Source organism: Amblyomma americanum, chromosome 8, assembly GCF_052857255.1.
Source record: "Amblyomma americanum isolate KBUSLIRL-KWMA chromosome 8, ASM5285725v1, whole genome shotgun sequence".
In the NCBI taxonomy this organism is placed as follows: domain Eukaryota; kingdom Metazoa; phylum Arthropoda; class Arachnida; order Ixodida; family Ixodidae; genus Amblyomma; species Amblyomma americanum.
Window position 1 is genome coordinate 91,824,214 of NC_135504.1, and position 17,762 is coordinate 91,841,975.

Here is a 17,762-nt window from a genome sequence, read left to right on the forward strand (position 1 = left end):
GAGTACTGACGATGAAGTCAGTCAACGCTAGCTCGCGTTCGGTGGGCAGGTCACGTGATGCGGCCAAGCAGCTTCGTCAAGGACGCAGTGATAGACGCAGAATTGCGGACGAAGCGCTGAAAATGGGAACACGTAGCTGATAAGTTTCGAAGTTGCCGGATCGAAGTCGGTCTGGAAACTACGCAACAGCACGGAGCTTGGCCGGGCCTTGGAAATGGTCTTGCTTAGAGACGATGTGGCCCAAGATTATCAACTGCCTCGCTCCGCAGTAGCACTTCTCAGACTTATCTGCAGGTCGGGGTTAGTTAGGCATGCAAAAATTGCTGCTCTAGGAGTGCCAGTTGGAACTGGAAATCGTTGGAAAATACAAAGATGCTGTCTAGGTAGCAGAGGAACGCGGGACACTTGAGCTTGCGTGAGATGTTTTCCATCATCCAATGGAAAGTGCCTAATGATTTATACAGGCCGAGTGACATTACAGTAAACCTGCAAACACTGTAGGATGTAACAAATGTCTTCTTCCGTGGGTCAGAGGTGTCATCGGCACATGCGCCGCCGTGGTGGCTCACTGCCTATGGCGCTCGGCTGCTGGCCCGAAAGACGCGGGTTTGATCAAGGCAGCGGCGTTCGAATTTCGATGGAGGCAAAATTATAGAGGCCCGTGTAGTGTGCAGGATATCAATGCATGTTAAAGAACCCCCAATGCCGTTCCTCATAGCTTGAGTCTATTTGGGACATTAAACCCCCATAATCCACAAACCATAAACCATCGGCACATGCCAGTAGCCAGCATTTAGTTCAAATGACGCAAAATACTCTGTGATTTGAAGACATTCAAGATAAACACGGAAAGGGGTTATCTGGAAAAGCAGCGCTGAACAGAGGAGGACAGAGACGAGGCGACAAGGACGGGCGCTGTGCCTAACATTATTGAGGAAGCGCTAATGAAGACACAATCTGATAAAACCACCTTTTTTCTTACCGGTGCCTGCAGAGAATATCAAGGGTTCTATGGGGGTTGCGACGCCATGGTTTAGAACGTTCTCAACTTGCTCAGTAATCACGTGATGCTCGACATCAGCGGCAAGGCTTGTGAGAACCTGTCTCGGTGCGAGGATGGCAGTTGACGTCTTGCCTAAGGGCATCCGGGCAGCTGCTCACGGTGGGTCGATGGAAGCTTGTCGTCATGCAGCGTATCAGACACGGAACCTGAATGTAGAGGTTTTACTGCGGGACTGTAGGCAGTCTAGCGAACATCGAAAATGGAGGTTGAATGAGTCAAGCGATCCACCACGCATAAGGGCAAGTGGACACGGGGGCGGATTGTAAATCACCATCTTCGTAAGGCTTCTTGTGAACATCAATGACAGCATACAACAGCGGCAGGTTCTTGCGGCGCGCAAAGGAAGCAGATGACGTAAAGAAACCGCTGACTGCAGACGTGGCAGGATACGAGGGAGTAACAAACGTTTAGGGTTCCGGTGCAAATTCGGCTTCCTCAGTGACGGTGAGCATCTGCATCCAAGTGGGATGGGTTTCAGCGGCGGCTGCGTTTTTATGGAGGAAGAACGCTAAGGCGCCCGTGTGCTGTGCGACGTCAGTACACATTAAAGATCCCCAGGTGTTCGAAATTAGTCCGGAGCCCTCCACTACGGGCCCTCTTTTTCCTTTCTTCTTTCACTCCCGCCTTTACTCCTTCCAATAAGGCGCGGTGCAGGTGTCCGACGATATATGAGACAGATACTTCGCCATATCCTTTCCCCAAAAAACAATTAATATTATTATTATTATTATAAGTTCGTCACACAGCGCCGAAAATTTCACCTCAGCGCAGGCGCAATCAATCGCAGATTAGGTTGCGACAAGAATTTTCACCGCCGAAGCACGTCATGGGGACACAACGACTGGACCGAGAGCTGAACTGTGTATAAAAAATCGTGAAATGATGGCCCGTGTTGCGCCTTCAGTCAGAGGTGCAGTTCACTCTTCACTGGCAGTGCTCAACGACAGACCGCGAAATTACGCGGTTACTGGGCGCAGTGAACGGCATAGCCTTTCATGAGTGATGGAAACCACGGAAGCCGTGTCGACAAGCGCGTATATCCGCGGTCCCTCGACAGTGACTTCTATGACGCTGTGGGGGGAAAGGTGACGCCTTGAGCTCATCGAAAACCAGGCCATTCGTGCCTACGGAATGGCACATCTTAGTTTTCCTCGTCAACGAAGGCAGGGAAACGGCGCATGGGTGAGAGCGAACAGCGACGAGGAAGAGGGGAATGCATACAGACGCTGGGTGGTTGCCTACGCATTCTGAGGCGAGGACGAACGGTGGACCGAACCTAATAAGGGTGAGAAAGCCAATGCTTAATCTGATGAACGACGGTCTACTGTCAAAGACTATTAGGTGAATAAAGCAAGAAAATCGCATAAGTTGTGACCATCTCATTGTGCAAGATTTTCATAACCCATTATGCAACGCGGACAGCCTCTGTCTTATATACCTTATTATAAAGATATGTATATATTACTATATAAAATATTAGAATCTAAATTATTATACATAAATTATTTACCCTATGTACTTCATGTCCCCCTCCCCGTTGGGAGGAGGAGGCGAAAAGCTAAGGCGACCTCGTGCAGTGCGAAGTCAGTGCACGGTAAATATTCCCAGGTGGTCGAAATTATTCCAGAGCCCTCCAACACGGCACCTCTTTCTTCCTTTCTTCTTTCACTCTCTCTTTTATCGCTTCCTTTACGGCGCGGTTCAGTTGTCCGCCGATATTTGAGACTGATGCTGCACCATTTCCTTTGCCCAAAAACCAATTTTCATTTCCATAGACTGTCATAGACAATCTAGAGATTTACGGCCACATACTTTAATTAGACGCGTGTCTATATTCATTTTGTAGATTAGGAATAGACAAAAAGAAATATTTATATGAAACCAATAGGTATAGGAAGTACACAAACTGTCTTTAGATAATTTTTAATGGCTGCAGTGAACCAGCCGTAAGTGCAGCCCTCGTGTGTGTGTGTGTGTGTGTGTGTGTGTGTGTGTGTGTGTGTGTGTGTGTGTGTGTGTGTGTGTGTGTGTGTGTGTGTGTGTGTGTGTGTGTGTGTGTGTGTGTGTGTGTGTGTGTGTGTGTGTGTGTGTGTGTGTGTGTGTGTGTGTGTGTGTGTGTGTGTGTGTGTGTGTGTGTGTGTGTGTGTGTGTGTGTGTGTGTGTGTGTGTGTGTGTGTGTGTGTGTGTGTGTGTGTGTGTGTGTGTGTGTGTGTGTGTGTGTGTGTGTGTGTGTGTGTGTGTGTGTGTGTGTGTGTGTGTGTGTGTGTGTGTGTGTGTGTGTGTGTGTGTGTGTGTGTGTGTGTGTGTGTGTGTGTGTGTGTGTGTGTGTGTGTGTGTGTGTGTGTGTGTGTGTGTGTGTGTGTGTGTGTGTGTGTGTGTGTGTGTGTGTGTGTGTGTGTGTGTGTGTGTGTGTGTGTGTGTGTGTGTGTGTGTGTGTGTGTGTGTGTGTGTGTGTGTGTGTGTGTGTGTGTGTGTGTGTGTGTGTGTGTGTGTGTGTGTGTGTGTGTGTGTGTGTGTGTGTGTGTGTGTGTGTGTGTGTGTGTGTGTGTGTGTGTGTGTGTGTGTGTGTGTGTGTGTGTGTGTGTGTGTGTGTGTGTGTGTGTGTGTGTGTGTGTGTGTGTGTGTGTGTGTGTGTGTGTGTGTGTGTGTGTGTGTGTGTGTGTGTGTGTGTGTGTGTGTGTGTGTGTGTGTGTGTGTGTGTGTGTGTGTGTGTGTGTGTGTGTGTGTGTGTGTGTGTGTGTGTGTGTGTGTGTGTGTGTGTGTGTGTGTGTGTGTGTGTGTGTGTGTGTGTGTGTGTGTGTGTGTGTGTGTGTGTGTGTGTGTGTGTGTGTGTGTGTGTGTGTGTGTGTGTGTGTGTGTGTGTGTGTGTGTGTGTGTGTGTGTGTGTGTGTGTGTGTGTGTGTGTGTGTGTGTGTGTGTGTGTGTGTGTGTGTGTGTGTGTGTGTGTGTGTGTGTGTGTGTGTGTGTGTGTGTGTGTGTGTGTGTGTGTGTGTGTGTGTGTGTGTGTGTGTGTGTGTGTGTGTGTGTGTGTGTGTGTGTGTGTGTGTGTGTGTGTGTGTGTGTGTGTGTGTGTGTGTGTGTGTGTGTGTGTGTGTGTGTGTGTGTGTGTGTGTGTGTGTGTGTGTGTGTGTGTGTGTGTGTGTGTGTGTGTGTGTGTGTGTGTGTGTGTGTGTGTGTGTGTGTGTGTGTGTGTGTGTTTCTCTCTAAGGTGAATGTGTTATTGCTTTGTTTTAAGAGGAGTTCCTTTAAAAATTTCATACTTGAACATCATCAGTGTTTGTTTACTTTGTTGTCATTCAGCCATACCCGCATTAAAAGGCCGGCCTGCCCGGCTGCATTGGTTTTTGGGTGTAATGTTTAATTCCCCAATTTAAATAATCATTCCTGCTCAAGCACGGAACCGTAGGTAATGAAACCTCGTATGCCACTCTCGTTAGATACTTCAACAGCGCTGTTAGGGAAGGCTTTAAGGGGGAGGGGTGTTAACGTCCAAAGCGACTCAGGCTATGAGGGACGCCGTAATGAAGGGCTCCAGAAATTTAAACCACCTGGGATTCTTTAACGTGCCCTGACATCGCAGAGTACACGGGCCTCTTGATTTTCGCCTCCATCGAATTTCGACCGCCGTGGCAAGGATCAGTCGAACTTCGATGGAGGCGAAAGACTAAAGGCCCGTGTATGAGGAATGCATTGAAAGGATGGGAAGGGGAGCACAGTGTAGAGATGTGGTTCAGTAGCGAACGCCTGGAGACCTTTACTTCGGTCTGGAAAATGCTCTGAAGAATGCTTCAAATTTCATATTTGTGTGTACGGTTAACCAACGCATCAATCGGTCGTGGTCTGAAGATGGCTAGCGCCAAATTACTCTATCAGGGCCTCAAAATGTGGGCCAGCAAGTTGCCAACTGACTGGCAATAGAACCGATTGGTTACCGTTGAGAAAGTTGCATTTCTCGATATTGAGCGCCCTACAGTACACTAGCTGCTTTGCTAGTTTTGTGGCGCTACATGCGTGTTTATATCAATGCCTCTTATTTCCAAGCTGCTGGGCCTTGCACTCCGCTGATTGAGCCAGCTTTTTATGTCAAATATAGATGAACATGTTTTAAGGCAATAATACACCTGTTTGAATTTCAAAATTAGTTTCGCATTTAATATGGCTGCCGCGCACATCGCCTGCGCAGAGACCCTTAACCTTTTGTGCAGCAGCAAGACTAATGTGCCCCAAAAGTTTGAAGTGAATAATAACAATAATTGGTTTTGGGGGAAGGAAATGGCGCAGTATCTGTCTCATATATCGTTGGACACCTGAACCGCGCCGTAAGGGAAGGGATAAAGGAGGGAGTGAAAGAAGAAAGGAAGAGAGAGGTGCCGTAGTGGAGGGCTCCGGAATAATTTCGACCACCTGGGGATCTTTAACGTGCACTGACATTGCACAGCACACGGGCGCCTTAGCGTTTTTCCTCCATAGAAACGCAGCCGCCGCGGTCGGGTTCGATCCCGGGAACTCCGGATCAGTAGTCGAGCGCCCTAACCACTGAGCCACCGCGGCGGGTTTTAAGTGACGGAAAAAGGTAATTTCCCTTTTTCCAAGTGACGGAAAAAGGGAAATGATGCACCTACTTAACATTATACTACAAACCCGGCGCCGGGGATTCCATGGACGAGTCCACCGATGGTGCACATCGTCAGGGATTACAAACTCACTAAGAACACTGCACGAAGAGAAAAAATGACCTTTGATGATTTACCACTGCCCCACCCATCCTTATCGATCCCTGAAGCTCGCATTCTTCGGCGAATAGAGTTTAATATTGTTACACCACGCAATTTTTTTTTTGTATGGGATACGCTTGTGCATCTCACTGCTCAACTGTTCACACGCATATGCAGATATGGAACTCTGCCTTACAAAGCGCCAATGAGCCTTCTTGTCTACCGCCTATCCTTTCATCCTCCCCCTCCCTCTCGCCATGGCCCATCTGGCTCGCCTCCTGGGACCTGAACCTGCCACGAGTCTTTGTCACCTTGGTCCAGCACCTGTTAAACGCCTAACATAAAGGCTGTTTCAATGCATGCATTACACCACCACCACCCCCTAACATGCATTTTTGCGTGCGGGTTTTCGATGCAGGCAAAACGGATAGGAATCCATGTGCTGTGAGATGTCAGTGCACGTAAAAGATCCCCACGTGGTCGAAATTATTCCGGAGCCCCCACTACGACACCTGTTTCGATTTTGAAGCGAAAAGCTTCACTACGCCAGCTTTTCCAGTCATCAGCGAGGGCGCAAATTTGTCCTCGAATGTAGATAGAGGTGTGTGTCAGCATCTTTTACCTTGAATGTAGTTATAGGTCAAACAATGAAACGACGGCTGTCTCATATATCTCGGTGGACAGCCGAACCGCGCACGTAGGGGTAGGAAAATGAAATGAAAATAGCTTTTAAGGAAAGGAAATTTCACGTCTCACATATCTCGGTGGACACCCGAATCGCGCCGTGATGGAAGGAAAATGAAATAAAGTGGGTTTCAAGGAAAGGAAATGACGCCTATCTAACGTTGCGCCATTCCTTTTCCCCTCAAAAAAACAATTTCTTTCTCAATTTGGCTTTCTGAAATTATCTCCAGGGTTTGAGTGTCGTTTCGAACCTGATTTCGCTCCATATCTCCGCATACAACGATCTATGTTACAGTTGTGTGTATCACCAAAACTATATTATATACCCTCTTTAATGAGCACCTTCGTAGTAGATTCGGCCTAAGCAACAGATTTAAGAAATAAAAAATATCTACTACTACGGGTGTCAGTATGGCTATCTATGAAAACCGCCAGTCGCCCGACCGCAAACGTAGCTACAGAGATGCGGCTTTTCTCTTTCGACCAGGGTTAACCAGATCTAAACCAACCGAAATTTTGTTGCGAAAGAAATACTATGCCAGACAGCGAGCCATTTCGGCTCGTCGGGCACTTCAGCCGTATGCCGTATGCCGTGGCCGACCAACCACCTTGAGCAGCCGTTGCCCAGCAACACCGCAGCTGCGCTCTATCAGATGGCGCCGCCGTCGACGCCGCTGCCGGTGCCTCTCGCTCCACGAGATATGCTCTGCTGGGGTAGAGGGAGAGGAGGTGCCACCTCGGGGGGTATCTATAGATATATATATGCGCTTCGCCTTAGTGTATTGTAGTCGTTATGGAGGGCGCGAAAGAGACGCAACAACGACAGAACCAAGTGAGGAAGAGGCAACGCGCTGAAGAGACGCCAGAAGAACGTGCCGCACGACTCCGGAAGCGTCGTAACGAATATGCGGCTAGAAGAATTCGTGCCACGTCCTGGAGTAACTCTTCAACTGCGGAAGAGACAGCTTTGATTTCTCGAGAGCGTCGGAATGTGACGCAGTGTAGACGACGTGTCGAGCAAACGAAGCTTTCGCAATTCAACTAGGGTTAACCAAAGCTAAACCACTGCCATTTTTTTCTTTCGCTCCCATCTTCTATTCCCTTACGGTGCGGTTCGGGTGTCCGCCGATATGTGGGACAAATACTGGACCAGTTCCTTTCCTCAAAAATTAGCTGCGGTTTACTGCTGAACCTGGTTAGAGCGCGAAAGCTGCGGTGCATTGGGCAAGTAGATGCGTCTTGGCGTCTGTAACGCTGAGAAATTTGAAAATTGATTTTGAGGAAAGAAATACGCAGTAACTCTCACTTATTTCGGTAGGCACTCGAAACGCAACAAATAATAATAATAATAATAATAATTGGTTTTTGGGGAAAGGAAATGCGCTGTATCTGTCTCATATATCGTCGGACACCTGAACCGCGCCGTAAGGGAAGTTATTAAGGAGAGAGTGAAAGAAGGAAGGAAGTAAGTTGTGCCGTAGTGGAGGGCTCCAGAATAATTTCGTCCACCTGGGCATCTTTATCGTGCACTGACATCGCACAGCACACAGGTGCCATGGAAACAGGAACAAGGAGACGGGTCCAGCAAAAATAGGTGGTGGTGGTAGTGGTTTTATTAAAAATAATAGTAAAAAGGAAGGAAAATATTTTTGCTAGCCCCGGCATCTGCTATCGGTACTGAAGCACCTGAGCTGGGGCAGCGGAAATAAAGGACAGTAGGCAGAATGGAGAAATGAAATGAAAGAGGTGAGGGGACAGGAATAGAGGACAGGGGGAGAAGTAATATGTAAAAACTATTTACACAATAAGAAATGTGTCCAGGTTGTGCGCGTGATTAGTTCATTTTAGAAGAAATAAATCACACACGCGCACAGCACTGTGGTGGTTACAACGGGAGTGGGGCGTCCAGTTATTAATCGTTCAAGGTACAACTCGCAGAGCGTTCGGTCACTGTGTGTAACTACCTGACGGAGAACAGACGGGACGTCAAGCCCATGTGTTCGAGGAATGCACAGAGGCTCACCAAAGTTCGCTCACGAGTGCGCCACTGCCCTGTGGCCACAATAGCGTCTTGGTGGAGTCTGGTAGTATGCCCTGCGCCCTATAGGCCGCGAGCATATCGCGACGAGCATCGGCGAACGCGGAACAGCGAAGGAGCAGGTGTTCAAGTGTTTCCACTGCACCGCAGCCGTCACACACATCACTCGTCGCGATTCCGTGACGCACCCGTCGTTCCCCGGGCCACACGCAGCCAATGCGCGCGCGGAGGATCATTGCACGTTGTGACCGTGTAAGTGCGCGACAGCCGGTGACACTGTAGGCGCTCGCCGAAAAACCGACCATCAAAAGCTGGCCTGCCCATCCGCCCGCCCGCCCGCTCACCTGTCTGTCTGTCTGTCTGTCTGTCTGTCTGTCTGTCTGTCTGTCTGTCTGTCTGTCTGTCTGTCTGTCTGTCTGTCTGTCTGTCTGTCTGTCTGTCTGTCTGTCTGTCTGTCTGTCTGTCTGTCTGTCTGTCTGTCTGTCTGTCTGTCTGTCTGTCTGTCTGTCTGTCTGTCTGTCTGTCTGTCTGTCTGTCTGTCTGTCTGTCTGTCTGTCTGTCTGTCTGTCTGTCTGTCTGTCTGTCTGTCTGTCTGTCTGTCTGTCTGTCTGTCTGTCTGTCTGTCTGTCTGTCTGTCTGTCTGTCTGTCTGTCTGTCTGTCTGTCTGTCTGTCTGTCTGTCTGTCTGTCTGTCTGTCTGTCTGTCTGTCTGTCTGTCTGTCTGTCTGTCTGTCTGTCTGTCTGTCTGTCTGTCTGTCTGTCTGTCTGTCTGTCTGTCTGTCTGTCTGTCTGTCTGTCTGTCTGTCTGTCTGTCTGTCTGTCTGTCTGTCTGTCTGTCTGTCTGTCTGTCTGTCTGTCTGTCTGTCTGTCTGTCTGTCTGTCTGTCTGTCTGTCTGTCTGTCTGTCTGTCTGTCTGTCTGTCTGTCTGTCTGTCTGTCTATCTATCTATCTATCTATCTATCTATCTATCTATCTATCTATCTATCTATCTATCTATCTATCTATCTATCTATCTATCTATCTATCTATCTATCTATCTATCTATCTATCTATCTATCTATCTATCTATCTATCTATCTATCTATCTATCTATCTATCTATCTATCTATCTATCTATCTATCTATCTATCAAAGAACTAGCGGAAAAGCCTGCTCCGCACGCGCGGTAATCCTACCCGGCCACGCATTTGCCACCCCGCATGCGCAGCTTCACTACGCAAAACCGGAATAAATCTCTGCTATTACGTCTCCAGTATGCTAAATTTCTAGAAATGGTGTAATGTCCGACAAAATTGCTGCTTGTAGCGTAAGCGGGCAACCGCAGACAGCGTCCATTAACCTCATTTCTTGTTATATCTGTGTACGACATCAGCAGACGACTAGCGGCGACGTGGTGGCCACTTCATGTGTGAACGAGGCAGCATTTCTGCGGCCGCGAATTTCGCTCGTTCTCGCCGCCGAATACTCAAGTGTGAAGGCGCCTTTCGGGACGTTTGACGGCGGAACGAGTCACTGGCCCGTCAACCCAACCCACGACCCTTTTCTCAAGCATTTCGCCCCAAATGGTCCAGCCCAGCACCAGGCCAGGAGAAACGTTGAACTTATTAGGGGATCGAACCCAGCACCTCCCTAATGCGAAGCGGATCCTCTGATACAAGACCATATGCTTCTGGGGCACAGTCGGTTTACAGCTGTGTGCCGACAGGTCGCGCGCTCGATCGATCCTTGAGGGCCGTGGTAACCCTTTTCTAAATTCTAAAAGACAGCCTTTCGTGTATAAAGAGAAGCCTGTTGAGACATATAGATTTCTTTCTGTTATGATCCCGACTGCCATGCGTGGCTTAATCTCTTCCGGAATGTGCAGAAAATAATACATTATTCTGACTCCAACAGGCTTCAGAGCTGCAGCTGTAATTCCTCCTCCACAACAGGCGCGGTCGCCACGTTGGACGAGTTCTTTCTTGATCACGCCTTCATTTCGAGCAACGAATGATTGGAAACCACGAGAATGGTGCGGCTTGAGGACATAACCAGATTTTCCTCTGCGCCTGTGATACGACAATTCTTCTCATAAATCCACATGAGATGCAAGGATGTTCACTTCAGAACGACTCGTAGCTAGTTCATGCTTCATTACACAAGTTCTTGCAGAGGAGAGAATGCTTTCCTAATGCGACGCAACCCTCGAGTAAGCGCGATTAATCTACGCCCTTCCCAAAGACGACAGCTTGTACCGGCTTGCAGAAATGTCAATGTGCAGCAAGCATTTGTGAGGACATGCGAGGATGCGCTTCAACTGTCAGCCGCAATAACCCGCCGAATACCGCAGCCAGGGACCGTAGAACAGGGCGGGAAAGGTGGGTGGTTGCCCTCCCCTACATTTTTCCAGAGAGGGCACTGCACCTCCCCCCAGTCTCCAATTGTTTGCACTTGGATCAGATTTCAGACAATTGAAACACTTCAGTCCTAAGACTCTTTTAATGCAAAGCACAGTGGAGCTGAGCTACTTCGCTTCGTAGCCAGTTGTAGATCATGATTAGCAGAATTTAAACAAACTATGCACGAACTTTTTTGATGCAACAGGGCACTCCTCGTGAGTAAAGCTTCCCATTTCAATTCGTTTTATATTGCTGTGAATCTGCACCGTTTGTTCTGTCGCACTTATAACCCCCGGCACACGGCTTTATCATTTTGTTTTGCAATGCCAAATGACCAAACTTTTCTCCATTGATCACGGCCACGTGCAAATGCGTCCACATTTTCCAGATTGTTGTAGTCGCTTTCCGTTCTTTATTTCGATGGTTCCTTGGCACCTTTAAACTGAGTGGGGCCAAGAACTACAGGCATTCAGTTCGACGACCGCCGAGCACGCTTGCAGCTGTCGCCGCAGCCGAGTCATTCAGTTCATAGAGGGCCGAGTCCGTCCCTTAAAGAGTTTCTGTTGGAAGTCTTTTCGTTGTCTTCCTGACTGCTGGACTGTCGTCACCATAACGTGACAGTTTGCATCAACCTTTGAACATTGAAAAATAAAAATAATTAAATATAAGATTTTTATATAAATGAGTATAAATAAATAACAGAATAGGCTCGAAGTCTTGACCCTCACTCAAGAAAAGTTCCGGACTCCCTTACCCCAGGCCTGGGTCACCACCGATGCGCAATGAGTAATCTGGAACGATTGGTGACGAATTTCTACCGAATTCGACGAACGATTGCATTTTTACTGCTGTACAGTGAAGCACTGTCAAACCACACCGCTAAGCTATAGGCCTAACTCCGCAGCGCCGTATTCGTACCAAGCGTAGGCGGCGCATGTTAGGACTGACGCCAACCAGAAAGAATCCAATATGAATGATATACCGCTAAACGACAAAAATAAATTTTCACAGTCCCATCTGGAAGGCGAGAGAACACGACCCCTGTACACGATTACCAAATTGGCTTGTCTGGTTATCAAGGAGACGAAATGGATCACAACTACCGCTTGATGGATAGATTGATCGAAGCTATACGAGCGTCCCCTTTGAAACGGGGTGATGGCAGTTGCCACCATGCTCAGCTTATTTTCCTTCATTTTTGCTTAACTGTGATGTAAGTTATTAAATGTCGCTATTTTAATTAAATACGTCTTTCTACACTTTTAACCTTATGTCTCCTTTTTGATTTTTAGCCCGCAATCTTCCAATCTCTTCTTGCTCATTTCCACCGCAGTTTCATTTACATGACTATTTCTATCGCTAAATCCAAGGGCCTCCGAAAGAGTGAGTGTGCCCGCATCGACATCATGATGGATACCATCACATTTTAGTATGAGGTGTTCAATTGTTTCCACATTTTGCCACACACAGCACTACTGTCATCTTCTTCGCTAAATTTCTTTTTGTAGCTGCGCGTACAAAGGCCTCCTGACCAAGCTTCAAAGAGTAGGGCCCTGCCTCTTGAGTTATCATTAAACGCTTTCTTCCTGCTCCGCCTTTTACAGTATTGATAGGGTTCTACACTACGCTTTTTTACCATTGAAGCTATCTAATTTTCAAAGCAGACAACAACCCCCACGGCACCGTTTCGCTGCTCCCTCGGTGCGGCTGCAAGATCGTCATTAGACCCAGAGGGGGCCTATTCGCCGACGAACACTGCGCCATCAGCCTCCAAGCAGCCATTCATACTAGACTGCAGTCGATAGCGCGCTGCCTACATCAGACGATCATTCGAGCGAATGAGCGAAGAAAATGTAGCAATTATCAGTATTTGGGACTAAACATGTATATGCTGCAGCTCTCTGACAGCAGCAAGGGATCACCATCGAAGGTGAAATGAAGAAAAGAGCATCACACATATCGCTGAACAGTAATGCAAGGCCGACGGTGTGGGAACGAAATACCAGAATGTGAGGTTGATACGCTTTACCAGAAGGCCATCACTTCGGTGGGCTACATAAAAAACAACACTGTTCTCACGAATGACGAGGAAAAAAGGGGCCACAAATGGGTTTTGAAACGCACGAGTGTGGATATGCGGTGGTTAAACGGCGGATTGATTTAATGGTCGTCAAGAGGCCGGCTTGGTCCACGTCCTTTTCCCAAGCATTTCTCCAAAATCTGCGATCCGAACATCAAGCCAGGAGAAACATTGTGCCCAATAGAAAACCGCTGGGCACCCGGCGGCGCTGGAGATCGAGCCCAGCACCTCCCGACCGTCCATCCGTCCGTCCGTCCATCCATCCCTCCATCCATCCAATCATTTCTTTCGGTTTGACACAGGGAAAACTAAAATGCTCATGCGATTTCCAGAGTAACCTCCCGCTAAATGCTTTCGTATAACGTATATTAGCGCTCATACGCTATACTAAAGGTCTCTAGTATTTTAAGCAATCCAGTTGCGAATGCGCACGTTCCCTGCAAAGAACCACGGCCGTGGTAAAACCGGTGTACTTCTCCCCTAGTATATCTCCAGTATGCTAAATTTCTAGAAATGACGTATCGTCCGGCAAAATTGCTGCATTTAGCTGCACCGTGCAGCGGTAGATAGCGTCGATTAACTTCTTCACTTGCCAAATCCGTGTACGCCACGTGAAGACGACGAGCGGTGACGTGGTGGCCGTCACGTGTGAACAAGGCAGCATTTCCGCAGCCGCGAATATCGCTCGCTATTGCCGCCAAATTCCCAAGTGTGAACGTGCCTTTAGGGTTTTATGCCGGCGGAACGAATAACTGGCCTGTCAACCCAACTCTGATCAAGGACCCTTTTCCCAAACATTTGGCCCCAGATGTTCGAGTCGAGCACCAGGCCAGGACAAACATTGTACCCTTTAGAAAACTAGTGTATACCCAGCGGCACTGGGGATTAAACTCAGCACCTCCCGAATACGAGCCGGATGCTTTGCTACTTGCCCATCGCATCAGTGAGCGTTTGAATCCGTACGGAAGAGAATGTTAAACGCTGCGTACAGTGTTTTTTAGTGGAAATTTTACCGATTAAGAGTCATTTGTTGCCCTCATTCGAAGGGAATTTTGCGCATGCTGCCTTCTCTGTTAGGAACGCGCCGGCAGTCCGACAGCATTGTGCGCGTCGTCACGGAGTGGCTATACGCCTTCTTCGCCACCTAATGGACCTAATGGCAGAAGTAAATAGACCCATTGCTCCATTGTGGGGTGCAAGCGCACGTTTAGAAATTCCCTAGGATGCAAATGTTACGAGTTCTAACGCGACATTAATAGAATACACACGCGAGCGCTCGATTCTACGCGTTCGTCGCCAGAAGCACTTTTGCGTTCTATTTTATCCTCGGTACCACTTTGAAGGCATACATACGCTTGATATACTTCTGCAAGTTTCAGTAAACAGGCTTCTCGGGTGCGCTTCTGTGGCATCGTCAGTTTTCAGCTGTGCGCTGCAGACTGCTCGCACGCTCGATCGCTCGAACCTCTGCGTACAGGGATCACTGGGAGCACCGTAAACCCTTTTCTAAATTCTTCAAGACAACCTTTGATGCACAGAGAAAAGCAGCTTGGCACATCTAGCTTTCTTTTCCTTATGATCCCGACTGACATGCGTGGCGATTAATCCTTGCCGGAATGTGCAGGAAACATCATTATTCCGACTCCAGATGGCTTCAGAGCGGCAGCCGTAGTTTCCTCCTCTAAAACAGGCACGGACGCCACGGTGCATGAGTTTTTTTCTCCGCAGCATACGCCGGCAACGCTTAAATTTACAGCATGAGCGGAGCTTCATTTCCAGCCCGGAATCATTGGAAACCACGAGGATGGTGCGACTTGCGAATATGGCCAGATTTTCCTCAGCGCCTGTGATATATACGAAGGTTCTCATAAATCCTCACGACATGCAGGGATACCCGATCAAAACGCACGACAGAATTTTTTGTCGCGCATCTGTTGTGCGACACAATTTTGTGTCGCAAGACAAGCTGTCTTGTCGTGCCTTGGGTCGTGCGACAAGGTTCGTGTCGTGGGCTCTTTCGCGCGACAGACATCTTTCCTGCATTTTGTCGTGCGAAGAAGGTCCCTGTCGGAGCCTTTGTCGCACGACAGGTTTCTGTCGCAGGTAGTGTCGTGCGACAGATTGAGACGTGCCGCGCGTCAGAGATTGCTTGCTTCAGCAAAGTTGCCTGTCGTGGGTTTAGTGGCTCGACAGACTTCTAGCGCGCCTCTTTTCACGCGACAAAAGTACCTGTCGTGGGATGTGCCGCGCGACAGATACCTGTCGTGGGATGTGTCGTACGACAGATACCTGTCATGGATTGTGCCGCGCGATAGATACCTATCGTGGGATGTGTCGTACTACAGATTCCTGGTGAGGGTAATTGTTTTACTGCACAATTCTAGAAATACTGTCGTGCTGTCGTGTGACAGCGATAGGATCAAATTGACCAATGACGCGTCAAAGCGCGTTCGTTCACTGTGGCGAGTCGCGAAGAGGATGCTAGGTGCTCTGGTCTGTTGGTGACGGGCACCGAGCGAAATGAAGTGCTCATTCACATTGGCGAATCGAGTTTTCAACTCGCTTCAAGCGACCTGGCTCTGTCACGGAGCGAGAATTGGCTTAGAGGAGAGGCACTGCTCGAGCACCAACTCAATTTTCTTCTGTTCCCACATGACAGCGTGACGAAAGTAGCGCATGCTCAAGAGTATAATGTGGCTTTGAAAGCCCAGAACGCTGTAATGAAAAAACGACGAAGCCAGCAGTGCCGGCGTATGAGCATGCGCTTGCGGTGGCGGCATGTATAGCCGGCCACGACAGCGCCTGCACACAAATCGGCGCGCGCAAGTCGAATGGCGCTACTGAAAGTCAGTGTCCTCCTGGATTCTGTGACGTGTTCAAGTCATGTAACATAATGTACCGCTACTACTACATGCGCAGAGCAGAAAAGGCCAAGGCCACTTATACGCGCGTCGAGGAAAAAAATGTCGTTAATCGTCATTCAGGAAAAATTACTTGCCATAATCATCCGGCTACATAAAGCTAGCATGTATGTACATGCACGCAGTTCTCTGTATAAATGTTCAAAGCAACCGCGATATCATGTTTTCGCGTTTCAGTTTTAAGAGCGTCAGCTCTTACTACTTACGTTTGTCAAGGACACGTCTGTGCATGGAAGGTCAAATTGGCCACGACAGTTACCACACTATATCACATAGCAACAGCGGGCGCGTAGAGCCTCAGTTGTCACAGATACCTTCGATCCGTTTTACATATGCCAGTATAGCAGCTATCGAAGTGGAACCCCGGGGACTCCCATTTGCATCAAATTTGGGGGCCGCCCGTTTGACGCATAACGATCGAAGTGGTGTCATTTGACTTGTCATGTTCCTGAGGATAAAATAAATATTGAGATGAAGCCCAAAATATGTGTGTGATTCGCACCTACGACCTTTTCGCCCCCAAACCGTGCATTCCGGGGACTTCCAGACAGCCATATGGCCTAATCGTTTGTCGCAGAGGGCTCCGGATGCGTTAAAACTGTTCGTCTTGTTGTACTGCACACGTTTATACAATTCGTTAACTGATATATAAGGAGGAAACATACCGGATATAGCGAAGGTGGCTGTAAATCGCAATAGTAGTGCAAAATCTTTGAAGTAGATGGCGATGCTTTTATCTTAGAAGGAATGTTTCCGAAACGAAACGCACTGAGATGTTGGTATTTTGTCTTCTGCGCATTTGCTGAGCACCCCGATCTAAACGCTTGAAGCTCTGGTAGCTAACGCTCTTAAGTCCAACACTGCTACAGTGTTGACGGAGAATTTCTTTAGTGGCAGTGACGTGCTGGTTATCATAAAAGAGCAAAAAAAAAATACTTTACGACGTCGTTCATTGCATTCACTGAAAATTTCATGACGGTGACATGAAAACGTCGCTAAATATAGAGAACAGCGTATGCAGCCGAAGGTGAAATGCGGTGGCCGGCGAGTGTGAACCGATTTGAATCTCGGACGAAATGAAAATAGAGTCTTGGGACTGACGTCAATCGCGCGCTTTCAAGAGTTTCGCCTGCTTTGACACAGTCTAGCTCCTGCGCCCCCGCGCTCGGTCCTCTAAAGTACTCTGGTCCCAGTGTGACTGTGTGCTACGACAATCTGAGCGAACAGGAGTGTGTCTGGCGGTTTTGATAGGCACCACGGCTATACAGTTAAGAGCCATAATAACGTACGGGCGCCCTTCTCGGGGCCGGCATGCCAGCCTGGATGCCGGCCGCCAGCGTTAGAAAAATGCGACAGTAATGTTTGTTCAAGTTCATACAAAGCTGTCGGATGGAGTATCGTTGGCCAATATCGAGTTGCTGGTAGAAGCGATAACAGGAATACAAACAAATGTCTTCCCATGGCGCCTTTATTTGCTGCTGCTCAATCGCGGTTATCCTGGCCTCAGCTGGCTCCGCTCCTGGAGGTGCCGCGGAAACCGAGCATATCTTTGTTTTACTATGAGGCGAGGTTCACAGTAAAACGATGACGAGAGCAGCACCTCAGCGCTAGACAGTTTCGAAGTGCACTCAGCTGCGGCATCGGTGTGAAACCGGCTAGGCTCAGCGACGACTAGGGCAGCCAAGGGGTAGCGCGTAGTTCATTGCCTGGCGCGCCCGCGGGCGGAATCGTTCCCGAAAGCTCGACTCGCTCACTCCGGCTCGCTCACTGATTGGCTCAACAGCTTGCGAATTTAACTCGGAAGGCTGGAAAATCGAGCAGCGAGCGATTGGCCTGCGACTGAGCGATACTTTATGCTCATGTTTGCAGTACTGGTGAACAACT

General features: G+C 48.6%; 1 protein-coding gene across 1 annotated transcript in view; it reads left to right on the forward strand.

The window, feature by feature from the left end:
- LOC144102606 (membrane metallo-endopeptidase-like 1) overlaps positions 1–17,762 on the forward strand; it is a 518,782-nt gene that overhangs the window by 382,624 nt on the left and 118,396 nt on the right. The gene's annotated exons all lie outside the window — the stretch shown is intronic.